The sequence below is a fragment of the Bufo gargarizans genome, chromosome 9 (genome assembly GCF_014858855.1).
Source record: "Bufo gargarizans isolate SCDJY-AF-19 chromosome 9, ASM1485885v1, whole genome shotgun sequence".
Taxonomy (NCBI): domain Eukaryota; kingdom Metazoa; phylum Chordata; class Amphibia; order Anura; family Bufonidae; genus Bufo; species Bufo gargarizans.
This window is the reverse complement of record NC_058088.1, coordinates 152,625,180-152,637,240: the sequence shown is the minus strand read 5'-3', so window position 1 is coordinate 152,637,240 and position 12,061 is coordinate 152,625,180.

Genomic DNA, 12,061 nt, shown 5'->3' with positions numbered 1-12,061 from the left:
GGGGGGGGCACATACTGGCCACCAATTAAATTAATACAATAGAGGGAGGGAGGGGGGGCCGAGGGGGTCTGCCCCCTGCTGCCTGGCAGCCCCTGATCTCTTACAGGGGACTATGATACGCACAATTAACCCCCCTCAGGTGCGGCACCTGAGGGGTTAATTGTGCTGATCACAGCCCCCTGTAAGAGATCGGGTGCTGCCAGGCAGCAGGGGGTAGTCATGTAAACAGTTCTTAGTATATTTTAACTTGAAGCATCCCCATCACCATGGGAATGCCTCTGTGTTAGAAAATACTGTCGGATCAGAGTTTCACGATCTAACTCATATCCGACAGTATATTCTAATATAGAGGTGTTCCCATGGTGATGGGGACGCTTCAAGTTAAAATATACCATCGGATTGGAGAAAACTCCGATCCGATGGTATAATAGGGACTCCGGTCTTTACATTGAAAGTCAATGGGGGACAGATCCATTTGCAACTGCACCATATTGTGTCAACGTCAAACGGATCCGTCCCCATTGACTTGCATTGTAAGTTAGGACGGATCCGTTTGGGTCCGCATGGCCAGGCGGACACCAAAACGATTTTTTCTTCATGTCCGTGGATCCTCCAAAAATCAAGGAAGACCCACGGAAGAAAAAACTGACACAGATCACGGACCTACGGACCCCGTTTTCTTTCCATGAGTCCCAAAGCAGCACACTAAAGGGTTAATATTCCTTTCTCCCTACTAGTGCAGAAGAAAAAAGAACAACATTCAAATTAACCAGAAGCGCTCAGGGGTGGACACAATAAGAACCTCATTAAGACAGCCCACACTCGTGTTAGTATGCAGAAAAAAGAAAAAAGTATTTAAAAAGTTTAAAATTTGGGTTAGGAAAAGTGGCCTTGGCTGGAATTTGCACCAGATGCCGAAATGGCAAGAGCAATAGTGTCCCCCCCTTGGTAACAGGACAGGAAAACTCCTGCCTTACCTAGGCACAGAAACAATGGAGTGGGGGGTGGCCTGAGCTTAGGAAACCCCAAGTATGCCACGAGTGTGGTTTGTCTTAACCTGCTCACGACCGCCGTACGCAGGATTGTGTCTTCTCGGCGGTCGTGCTCTTCTGGGTGGACGCACCGGTGCGTCCTCTCGCGAGATTTCCGGGGAAGCCGGCCCGCGCATGCGCATCGCAGGCCGGCAAAATTCAAAGAACAAGTTCGTCATCAACCTGCCAGCCACGATCATTGGCTGGCAGGTTGATGATTTTCAAAAAAACGAATCAGCAGCCAGATAACCCATCATATTAGTAAATATGATGTGGTTATATGGCTGCTGTGCTCCTCTGCTCCTTCTTTTGGTCGGTTGGTTCCAGCAGAGGAGCAGAGGAGCACACATCACTGTGAGTACCCACTACACCACACTTAGCCCCCAGATCACCCCAATTAACCCTTTGATCACCCCTTTGATCGCCCCTGTCAATCACTAGTGAAAGGAAAAAAGTGATCAGTGCAAACTGTCACTTTTTTTTTTCACTGGTATTGATCGTTAGGTTTCAGTATAGTTTAGGCCCCTTGGTTAGGTAGTTTAGGGATCGGTTAGCGCCCAGCCCACCGCACCGCAGTCCGTTATTCGCTGATTAGCGTATCGCTAATCAGCATTTGTACTTTTATAGTATCTGGAAGTGATCAAAACTGATGACGGTCAGATCTATAATAGTACTAGTGTCACTTTAGTTCTCCCTCCACCCAAAACGCAGTGTTTGCCCGATCAGGCCTGATCGGTCGCCCACACGTGCGTTCGCTCACGCCCGCCCCACCGCAGTGACAAAAAAAAATTATTTTTTTTGATCGCTGCACATTCACTTTACACGCACTGCGGCGATAAAAAAATCAGTTTTGATATTTTTTATCAACCGCAGCAGCCTCCGGTACTTCGCTAGCCTCCCATTTGTAAGACAGGCTTGCTTTTTTTTTCTTGGGTAGTCTCAGGGAATACCCCTAAATTTAGTTGCCCACATGTCTAACAGGGGGTATTCCTCTGAAGAGGCCTACAGGCTTCTGACCCAGTCAGATGAGGAGTGGGAACCCTCATCTGATGAATCCAGCGGGTCAGAATACGAACCTGTAGAAAGCAGTGGCTCTCTGACCCAAAGTTCGGACGAGGAGGCTGAGGTCCCTGATAGCACCAGGCGTACCCGGCCCCGTGTCGCTAGACCGCAGGTTGCGCAGGATCCGCTTCAAGAGCAGCAGAGTGGGGCTGGTGCTGTCAGATTACGTGGTGAGGCATACACCAGCAGCCCAGCCCTTCCTGGACCTAGTACCAGCACTGCCGTAGAACATGGTGAAGTAGCGAGCACCAGAAGGGCAGTTGAAGCTGGTACAGTGGCACGTGCAGTAGTGACCCCGTCGCAGCCACCGCAAAGACGTGCCCGTAGAGCCCCTAGAATCCCAGAGGTGCTGGAAAACCCTGATTGGCAGTCCCCAACTTCAGCCGCATCTGTAGTTCCCCCTTTCACCGCCCAGTCTGGAGTTCGGGTTGAGAGCTCAGATCGGTTCGGCCCTGGGATTTTTTGAGCTGTTCTTGACTGCGGAGCTCTTGGACTTAGTCGTGGCCGAAACAAATCGGTATGCCACACAATTTATATCCGCCAACCCGGGAAGCTCTTATGCCCAGTCTTTCCGGTGGAAACCAGTCCAAGTTTCCGAAATTAAAACTTTTTTGGGCCTCCTCCTCAACATGGGTCTAACTAAAAAGCATGAATTGCGGTCATATTGGTCCACGAACCCAATTCATCACATGCCCATGTTCTCTGCTGCTATGTCCAGGACACGATTTGAGACCATCCTGCGTTTCCTGCACTTTAGTGATAACAGCACCTCCCGTCCCAGAGGCCACCCTGCTTTTGACCGGCTCCACAAAATTCGGCCCCTCATAGACCATTTCAACCTGAAATTTGCAGATTTGTATACCCCAGAGCAAAACATCTGCATAGACGAGTCCCTGATACATTTTACCGGGCGCCTTGGCTTCAAACAATACATCCCAAGCAAGCGCGCCCAGTATGGGGTCAAATTGTATAAGCTCTGTGAAAGGGCCACAGGCTATACCCACAAATTTCGGATCTATGAGGGAAAAGATCAGACCCTGGAGCCGGTTGGTTGCCCTGACTACCTGGGGAGCAGTGGGAAAACAGTTTGGGACTTGGTGTCACCCTTATTCGGCAAGGGGTACCATCTTTATGTGGACAATGTTTACACAAGTGTGGCCCTCTTTAGGCATTTGTTTCTAGAACGGATTGGCGCCTGTGGCACCGCGTGAACTAGTCGCGCGGGCTTCCCCCAACGGCTCGTTACCACCCGTCTTGCAAGGGGGCAGAGGGCCGCACTGTGTAACGAAGAACTGCTCGCGGTGAAATGGAGAGACAAGCGTGACGTTTACATGCTCTCCTCCATTCACGCAGACATGACAATCCAAATTGAGCGAGCAACCCGTGTCATTGAAAAGCCCCTCTCAGTCCACGACTATAACCTTCACATGGGAGGGGTGGACTTCAATGACCAGATGTTGGCTCCGTATTTAGTGTCCCGCAGAACCAGACGCTGGTATAAGAAGGTGTCTGTATATTTAATTAAATTGGTTCTGTATAATAGTTTTGTTCTCTACAGTAAGGCTGGGAGAACTGGATCCTTCCTCAAATTTCAGGAAGAGATCATCGCGAACCTCCTGTATCCAGGAGGTTCCGTGGCCCCATCCACCAGTGTGGTTAGCCGTCTACATGAGCGACATTTCCCCAGTGTCGTTCCTGGTACTTCAACCCAACCGTCACCCCGAAAAAGATGTTGTGTCTGTAGCAGGAGTGGAATAAGGCGTGACACCCGCTATTTCTGTCCTGACTGTCCTGACCACCCTGCCCTATGCTTTGGAGAGTGTTTCCGGAAGTACCACTCACAGGTACACTATTAGCATAGGGATCATCTCACCAGGACAGGCACACAGGGCTATTAGGGCCCATTCACTCACACAGCTGCTGCAAACGTCTCCTTTCGTCTTCAATAAAATTATTGCGTTGTGGCCTGGTTTTTTCTTCTTTTTTTTTTTTTTTTTACCTTCCAGGTGGACCAACCGATCTACTAGCTGCAGCACTGATGTGCATTCTGACAGAAGCATTGCGCTGCTGTCAGATTACACGCAAGTCGGTGTATGCGGCGCTGCAAGACGAGATTTCTACTCTGCAGTAACAGATACGTTTGCCGATGCATACGAGCTGAGGAGGAGGCGGCGTTCCTATGCTTTAGCAAACACTTTGTATATAAAAAAAAAATTAAAAATCCCGGCAATGATTTATTCATCCACATCGATTGATGTGAATGGAGAAATCTGGTTTGCCAGGGCATACAAGCTAAGTGGGTATGGATGTTGGGCTGAGCTCCTATGTCCTGGCAGACGCCTTTCCCCTCCTTTTTTTTTCTTGGCAGAGATTTTTTCATCCACATTGATCGATGCGAATGAAGAAATCTGTGCCGTTCATTTTTTTCTTTCAGCCCAGAGGCTGAACGGAAAAAAAAATCTCATTACCTGTATGCTCAATATAAGGAGAATAGCAGAAACTCCTAATGCTGGCCATACATGTAATGATTGCGGAGACCCTCAAATGCCAGGGCAGTACAAACACCCCACAACTGACCCCATTTTGGAAAGAAGACACCCCAAAGTATTCGCTGAGGGGCATATTGAGTCCATGAAAGATTTACATTTTTGTCCTAAGTTAGCAGAAAGTGAGACTTTGTGAGAAAAAACAAAAAAAAATCAATTTCCGCTAACTTATGCCAAAAAAATACATTTCTATGAACTCGCCATGCCCCTCATTGAATACCTTGGGGTGTCTTCTTTCCAAAGTGGGGTCACATGTGGGGTATTTATACTGCCCTGGCTTTTTAGGGGCCCTAAAGCGTGAGAAGAAGTCTGGGATCCAAATGTCTAAAAATGCCCTCCTAAAAGGAATTTGGGCACTTTTGCAGCCTAGATGCGCAAAAGTGTCACACATCTGGTATCGCCGTACTCAGGAGAAGCTGGGGAATGTGTTTTGGGGTGTCATTTTACATATACCCATGCTGGGTGAGATAAATATCTTGGTCAAATGCCAACTTTGTATAAAAAAAATGGGAAAAGTTGTCTTTTGCCAAGATATTTCTCTCACCCAACATGGGTATATGTAAAATGACACCCCAAAACACATTGCCCAACTTCTCTTGAGTACGGCGATACCAGATGTGTGACACTTTTTTGCAGCCTAGGTGGGCAAAGGGACCCACATTCCAAAGTGCACCTTTCGGATTTCACCGGTCATTTTTTACAGATTTCGATTGCAAACTACTTCTCACACATATGGGCCCCTAAATTGCCAGGGCAGTATAACTACCCCACAAGTGACCCCATTTTGGAAAGAAGACACCCCAAGGTATTCCGTGAGGGGCATGCCGAGTTCCTAGAATTTTTTATTTTTTGTCGCAAGTTAGTGGAATATGAGACATTGTAAGGAAAAAAAATAAAAATAAAAAATCATCATTTTCCGCTAACTTGTGACAAAAAATTAAAAATTCTAGGAACTCGCCATGCCCCTCACGGAATACCTTGGGGTGTCTTCTTTCCAAAATGGGGTCACTTGTGGGGTAGTTATACTGCCCTGGCAATTTAGGGGCCCAAATGTGTGAGAAGTACTTTGCAATCAAAATGTGTAAAAAATGGCCTGCAAAATCTGAAAGGTGCTCTTTGGAATATGTGCCCCTTTGCCCACCTTGGCTGCAAAAAAGTGTCACACATCTGGTATCGCCGTACTCAGGAGAATTTGGGGAATGTGTTTTGGGGTGTCATTTTACATATACCTATGCTGGGTGAGAAAAATATCTTGGTCAAATGCCAACTTTGTATAAAAAAATGGGAAAAGTTGTCTTTTGCCAAGATATTTCTCTCACCCAGCATGGATATATGTAAAATGACACCCCAAAACACATTCCCCAACTTCTCCTGAGTATGGCGATACCAGATGTGTGACAATTTTTTGCAGCCTAGGTGGGCAAAGGGACCCACATTCCAAAGTGCACCTATCGGATTTCGCAGGCCATTTTTTTTAAATTGCCAGGGCAGTATAACTACGCCACAAGTGACCCCATTTTGGAAAGAAGACACCCCAAGGTATTCCGTGAGGGGCATGGCGAGTTCCTAGAATTTTTAATTTTCTGTCGCAAGTTAGTGGAATATGAGACTTTGTAAGGAAAAAAAAAAATCATCATTTTCCGCTAACTTGTGACAAAAAATAAAAAGTTCTATGCCCATCAGCGAATACCTTAGGGTGTCTACTTTCCGAAATGGGGTAATTTGTGGGGTTTTTCTACTGTTTGGGCATTGTAGAACCTCAGGAATCATGACAGGTGCTCAGAAAGTCATAGCTGTTTCAAAAAGCGGAAATTCACATTTTTGTACCATAGTGTGTAAACGCTATAACTTTTACCCAAACCATTTTTTTTTTTTGCCCAAACATTTTTTTTTTATCAAAGACATGTAGAACAATAAATTTTGCAAAAAATTTATATATGGATGTCGTTTTTTTTTGCTAAATGTGACAGCTGAAAGTGAAAAATGTCATTTTTTTGCAAAAAAATCGTTACATTTTGATTAATAACAAAAAAAGTAAAAATGTCAGCAGCAATAAAATACCACCAAATGAAAGCTATTTTAGTGAGAAGAAAAGGAGGTAAAATTCATTTGGGTGGTAAGTTGCATGACCGAGCGATAAACGGTGAAAGTAGTGTAGTGCAGAAGTGTAAAAAGTGGCCTGGTCATGAAGGGGGTTTCAGCTAGCGGGGTTGAAGTGGTTAATGAGGTTCTTATTGTGTCCGCCCCTGAGCAGTTCTGGTTAATTTGAATGTTGTTAATTTTTCTTCTCTACTAGTAGGGAGAAAGGAAGATTAACCATTTAGTGTGCTGCTGAAGGACGATATGGAAAATAAGAGTTTCTTTGCATCACCATATTCTGGCCCCCCATACTTTGTCTATGTCTATGAAGCTGAGTTAGGGCTCATTTTTTGAGGGACGATCTGTAGTTTTTAAAGTGTGTATGACTTTTTAATCCTTCTTTATTTTTTTTATTTTTTTGGGGGGGGGGGGGGGCGGTGAAAGGATTAAAATAGCAGCGAATTGCCATTTAGATTTTTTGTTTTCCATTCACTTTAGGAATAAATACATTTATATTTTAATAGTATGGGAGTGAACATGACCTTTATTTTTTATTGTTCATTTATTTTTATTATAGGGGAATGGGGTCGGTTTGAATTTGTATATAATGTTTTATTTTCTATATTTTTTTTTAAACATATTTTAAGTCCCCTTAAGTGTCCTATATATTGTCCTATAGATTGCAATGAATTACCATTGCAGCCTAAGGGAGTTGTCGCGGGACGCCGACAAGGCACTTGCTCTCCACAGCCCCATTGGCATCCCGCCTCTGTGCAAGAGCAAAGACGCATGCAGCGTCCTCGTCTCTTAGGTGATAGGGGGCGGGACGAAGCCGGCGGCGCACGTCTCCTCCGCGCAGCCAGCATCCTCGTTTCCCCCAGTAACCAGGGTAGTCTGAGCACCGAGCTGGGCACTCAGTGGTCACTTTCCTCCCCCCTGTGTGTGTGTGTGTCACGAGGGTGTCAAGAGCCACGTCTGACTCCGTTATACCCGGGGTCAGGAAGTCGCAGCGGGTGGCTGCGCGCTCTATGTCTAAAGATCACTGTGTTTCTTAGTGTTTGTTTTCTGTGTTTGCCTTGCTATCCTTTTTGTCTCACTCAGGGATCCGTAGCTTCTCCTCCTCAGCTGTTTCTTGTCTGCCACTCCCAAACTCCTTATATTCTCCTCTCACACTTCTCTTGTTGCCAGTTATAGAGCTTCCTGCCTGGACATCTATGCTGACCCACTGGAGCTGAGAATCTGGTTGTTGTTCCAGAGTGCTACCCTCCGGATCCCTGTTGGGCTTTTGTTGTCTCCTGTTGTTGCCCACCTGGGATTATATGTTTAGTTTGTATTGTCTGTCCTCCCCTTGGTGTTTTCCTTTAGAGCTAGTGGTGCGGACTAGTGTTCCCACCGCCCTGTTCACTATCTAGGGCTCATCCTAGGGAAAGCCAGGGTTTTAGGCACGTGATCGGCGTACGGGTGAGGAACCCGTCTAGGGACGACAGGGCAGCCAGGCGCCAGCCGCAAGGTGAGTCAGGGGTCACCACCTTCCCTCTCACTAGGGCAGGGCCTCCCTCTTTTCCTCCCTCCGTGTCACGTATGTGACAGTTACGCCGATCGTGATATTATAACTGGCCCTTATTTTTTTTTTGAGGAAAAAAAATAAAATAAATATATATAATTTTTTTTTTTTTTTCTCTACTTAGAATCCAATATGGATCCTATTGCTGCTTTGGCAAAACAGCTTCAAGGCCTGTCTTTGGAGGTGGCAGGATTGAAGGCGTCTGTCCTCCAACAGCAGCAGCAAATGCAGCAGACCGTAAGCCCAGCGGTTGCTATGGGTAACCAGGTTGTTACAGAACCCAAGGTTGTTCTTCCTGACAGATTCTCTGGGGGAAGGGACAAATTTGTGTTGTTCCGTGAGGCCTGCAAATTATATTTTAAGCTGCGCCCTTACTCCTCAGGTAATGAAGAACAGCGGGTGGGGATTGTTATTTCCCTGCTTCAGGGGGACCCGCAATCCTGGGCGTTCTCGTTACCCCCTGGTTACCAGGCTCTCCGGTCAGTGGAGGGATTTTTTGGGGCTTTGGGTCTCATATATGATGACCCTGACCGTGTCGCCCTGGCTGAGTCGAAGTTACGGAGACTCCTACAGGGAGATCGGCCAGCAGAGGAATATTGCTCAGAGTTCCGCAGGTGGGCTACGGATACTCAGTGGAACGACCCGGCTCTCAGGAGTCAGTTCTGCTCTGGGTTATCTGAAAGGGTTAAGGATGCGCTGGCGCTGTATGAGACCCCCCTTTCCCTTGATGCTGTTATGTCCCTCTCTATCAGGATAGATAGACGTCTTAGGGAGAGATCGAAAATTCCTGAGCAATCGGTAACCTCTCCCAAGCAGCAGTTAGTCTGTACTGACTTGGATGAGCCTATGCAGCTAGGAGGAACTTCTCGTCAGGTCCGTCCTCCTGAGGTTCGCCGTAGGTGGGGGGCTTGTTTTTTCTGTGGGGGGAAGGGTCATTTCATTAATGTCTGTCCCTCCTTTCCCAAAAACAAAAGACCGTCGGAAAACTACTAACCCCAGGCTGTGCGGAGGATGTCAGCCGGGGGGTATACGTTTCCTCCATACGAACATCTCAATTTGTGTTGCCAGCGGTTATTGTTTTTGGTGTTAAGACGGAGTCTATTTCTTTTTTTCTAGACAGTGGTGCAGGGGTAAATTTGATAGATGCCCATTTTGCCCGCACTATGGGTTTGTCTCTCTGTACGCTGCAGAGACCCATTCCCATATTCGCTATTGACTCTGCTCCTCTGTCTCAGAGAAACCTCACTCACGTTGTCCATAACTTACATCTTCGGGTAGGGGACCACCATAAGGAGCGTCTTTCATGTTACGTTCTGGAGGGCCTTCCCTCTCCTGTGGTATTGGGTCTTCCCTGGTTGGTAGCGCACAATCCAGTGGTGGATTGGCAGGCCAGGGAGATATTGGAGTGGAGTGAGCATCGCAGAGAGAATTGCTTAAATAACAATTGCTTAATCGCCTCCATAGCTTCCCTACCTACATTTATTTCGGACTTTGAGGACGTTTTTTCTGAAAAGGGTTGTCAGAAGCTACCACCTCATCGTCCTTATGATTGCCCGGTTAACCTGATTCCCGGTGCAAAATTACCCAAGTCCAGGTTGTATAATCTTTCGGGTCCCGAGAGACAAGCCATGAAAGATTATATCTCCGAGAGTCTGGCCAAGGGACACATCAGACCCTCTTCTTCACCCGTGGCTGCAGGGTTTTTCTTTGTTAAAAAGAAAGATGGGGGCCTGCGTCCTTGCCTAGATTTCCGTGAGCTAAACCGGATAACCGTCCGAGACCCATACCCTCTTCCTCTCATTCCTGACCTTTTTAATCAGATTGCGGGTGCTAGGTGGTTCTCCAAACTTGATCTTAGGGGGGCCTACAATCTGATTCGTATCAAGGAAGGGGATGAGTGGAAGACAGCTTTTAACACCCCTGAGGGGCATTACGAAAATTTAGTCATGCCTTTCGGTCTGACCAATGCCCCTGCTGTCTTCCAACATTTCGTTAATGATATTTTTAGTCATCTCATCGGCAGGTTTGTAGTCATATACCTAGATGATATCTTAATTTATTCGGCTGATCTGAAAACACATGAAGTACATGTCAGGCAAGTACTGCAGGTTCTACGGACGAATAAATTATATGCGAAAATTGAAAAATGTGTCTTCGCCGTTCAGGAAATACAATTCCTGGGATATCTATTATCTGCTTCAGGTTTCCGTATGGATCCTGGGAAGGTCCAGGCAATTTTAGATTGGGATCTTCCTGAGAACCTTAAAGCTCTACAACGGTTTTTGGGTTTCGCAAATTTCTACAGAAAGTTTATTAAAAATTATTCACTGATCGTTAAACCCCTTACTGACATGACTAGGAAGGGGACTGATTTTTCTAAATGGTCTGACGCCGCTAAAATTGCATTTTCCTCTCTAAAAGAGAGATTTACCTCGGCACCTGTCCTAATTCAACCTGATGTCTCCCAGCCTTTTATTGTTGAAGTTGATGCGTCGGAGGTGGGAGTGGGGGCTGTATTGTCTCAGGGTCCGTCTCCTGGCAAATGGCGTCCTTGCGCTTTCTTTTCCAAAAAATTATCTGCAGCAGAAAAGAACTATGATATTGGAAATAGGGAACTGTTGGCGATTAAACTGGCGTTTGAAGAGTGGCGTCACTTCTTAGAGGGAGCAATCCACCCCGTCACGGTAATTACGGATCACAAAAACCTTCTGTACCTAGAATCGGCTAAGCGTCTCACCCCTAGACAAGCTAGGTGGTCGCTATTCTTTACCAGATTTAACTTTGTAATCACCTATCGTCCTGGGGCAAAAAATACCAAGGCAGACGCATTGTCTCGTAGTTTCCCTGGAGGGGGTAATGTTAGTGATCCGGTACCTATTTTACAAAGAGGAGTGGTTGTCTCTGCTGTACACTCTGTTCTAGAGGGAAAGGTGTTAGAGGCCCAGGGGGACGCCCCGGCCTCTTGCCCCTCAGAGAAATTGTTTGTACCGTTAAACCTGCGTCTTGAGTTATTGAAGGAACATCATAATTCGGCACTTGCTGGGCACCCGGGTAGTAAAGCAACCTTGGAGCTATTGTCTCGTCGTTTTTGGTGGCCAAGGTTGCGTCAGGATGTAATAGATTTCGTGTCTACTTGTGCACGCGCGAAAGTCTCTCATACACGTCCAGCAGGGTCTTTATTGCCACTTTTCATCCCCAATAGACCATGGACACATCTATCAATGGATTTCATCACTGACTTACCTTTGTCTGCGGGTAAAACAGTTATCTTGGTAGTAGTAGACAGGTTTAGCAAAATGGTACACTTTATTGCGCTACCCGCACTTCCTAATGCTAAGACTCTTGCTCAGGTGTTTATCAGTGAAATCGTGAAGCTTCACGGGGTCCCTTCCGATGTGGTTTCGGATCGGGGAACCCAGTTTATTTCTAAGTTTTGGAAAGCTTTTTGTACCCGTTTAGGGGTACACTTATCCTTTTCCTCAGCTTTCCATCCTCAGTCGAATGGACAGACTGAGCGTACCAACCAAAACCTAGAAACATATTTAAGGTGTTTTGCGTCTGAAAACCAAGAGGTGTGGTCATCATATTTACCGTTAGCCGAGTTTGCCATAAATAATCGCCGTCAGGAATCCACTGGCAAGTCACCATTTCTTGGTGCATACGGTTTTCATCCCCAATTTTGTACTTTCAAAGAGGGGGGGTCTTCTGGGGTTCCCGAAGAGGAACGGTTTTCTTCATCTCTTTCATCGGTATGGCAGAAGGTGCAAGCTAACTTGAAA